The following is a 1,885-nucleotide window of genomic DNA, read 5'->3' on the forward strand; positions in this document are numbered from 1 at the left end:
CCGGTCGGCCGCAACGCCGCGCTCTCGGTAGCGCTCACTCCCTGCGCCAAAACCCGTTTCCCGATTGGGCCTGTCCCTGTCACGGCACGGACACGCTTTCGCCCCTTCATGGAGGGGGGAGGGGGGTGCCGACAGATGGAACCGTTCCGGACGCCGAAGCGTACGCAGAACGGACGACGCGGAAGCCACGTCTGTGGGAACAAGGAGACCGGGACCTTTTCTGTTGAAATGAGCACTGCCGGTACCGGGTACGACATTGAGAATGGTCATTGTAATGTGCAAATGCTTAACCAAAGGCCGGACTCCAAGCCGCGTAAAGGGAAAGTAGGATAGCTAGATAGATGGATTGAGCTAGGGGGATCAGGTTGGAAGCACATGCTTGCTGCTACTACATATCACCTGTATATGGGCTAAAGCGATATGAATGTGGAAAATAACGCGAAAAAAAAGTGCTGATTAAGGTGGGCGAATAATGAGAAAATAACCGAATGATGGATGACATGACGTCCTACAAGCGCGAGGTCGAAAAGGAAAAAGAATAGAACTGACGCTTGTTCACCTACATCTCAGGCCATGGAGAGTAAATTCGTGCAGACAACAGTTGGACGTTTTGGAGCAAATGAAATACCAGCATAGTAATTAATTCATTATTAAATGGTTATCGAAGCTACCAGAACTGAGAACATTCTCTAGCGTACAGTTAATTTTCCCCGGCTTAATTAACAGTTTGGATGTGTAAAATTCAGTATATCAAAAAATAATACGTTGTTATAATCGACCTGTCAAGTGTGAGAAACGATCAGGCGTACGTTCCCATGACGAGATAATTGCCCTCTTCCCCAGAAAAGCGTCACCCCTTTGCGCCCTCAGCAGACACAAAGGAAAGGACGAAGATAACAAAACCCAAAGGGCAGGAGCTTGTCGACTGCAGAACCTGACCAAGGCGCTGATACTTGATTGGTTGATACATTCTTTATTGGTTTATCACATGTACGTGTGATGGGAGGCGAAGGGAAAAGCCATTCAAGGATAGCTTGAGGGAGTCCTTCGCCCCCACAGTCCTTCGTCCCCATACTTCCACAGGCTCCCCAAGTTTTCCAAGAAGACGTCGACCACCAGAAGACCGCAAGGGATTAAGTAAGGGCCTCGTGGCTCCCGTATGATCGACCTGTCAAGTGTGAGAAACTTTCAAGTGGGCGTCCCCATGTTTCAAGTTTCAAAGTTTCAAAGTTTCATGTCGACATAATTGCCCTCTTCTCCGAAAAAGCGCCACCCTCCTTTTTCCCTGAGCAGACACAAAGGGAAGAACGAAAAGAAGAAAACCCTAAGGGCAGGAGCCCGTCGACTGCAGAACCTGACGAAAGCTACTCAGTGAAGGGACTCTGTCAGCGCCTGAGAGGGGCTAATCACTGTCCTTTGTAAGGATGAGTCGAGAAGCAACGATGTAAGAGCATGGCGTCCAATCCCATTTCTGAACTGTGATTACAAGCTCATAGCAAAGTGTCTGTCTACGCCACGCACTCCGGTACTCAACACAGTTTTGGATCCATACCAGGCATGTTGTGTCCAGGGACGTTACACTCAGCTTCACGGTTTAGCAGTCAGGGACCTTCCCCTGTGGGCAAATGCCAGGAAACTTCCAGGTATTCTGTGCTCCTTCGATCAGGAGAAAGCTTTCGATATCATTAGCCATATGTACCTGTTCCGGGTTTTGGAAAGGCTGGCTTTAGCGTGGATTTTCGGCAGATGGTCCAAGGTTTGTATTCTCGACCGACTTCTGCTGTTCTCATGCAGGATCGCGTTTCGGAGGCATTCATTGTGGAACGTGGTGTACGGCAGTGGGATCCTCTCTCGCCTGCCCTCTACGTGCTCGCTTTTGAACCGC

Source organism: Dermacentor albipictus, chromosome 7, assembly GCF_038994185.2.
Source record: "Dermacentor albipictus isolate Rhodes 1998 colony chromosome 7, USDA_Dalb.pri_finalv2, whole genome shotgun sequence".
NCBI lineage: Eukaryota > Metazoa > Arthropoda > Arachnida > Ixodida > Ixodidae > Dermacentor > Dermacentor albipictus.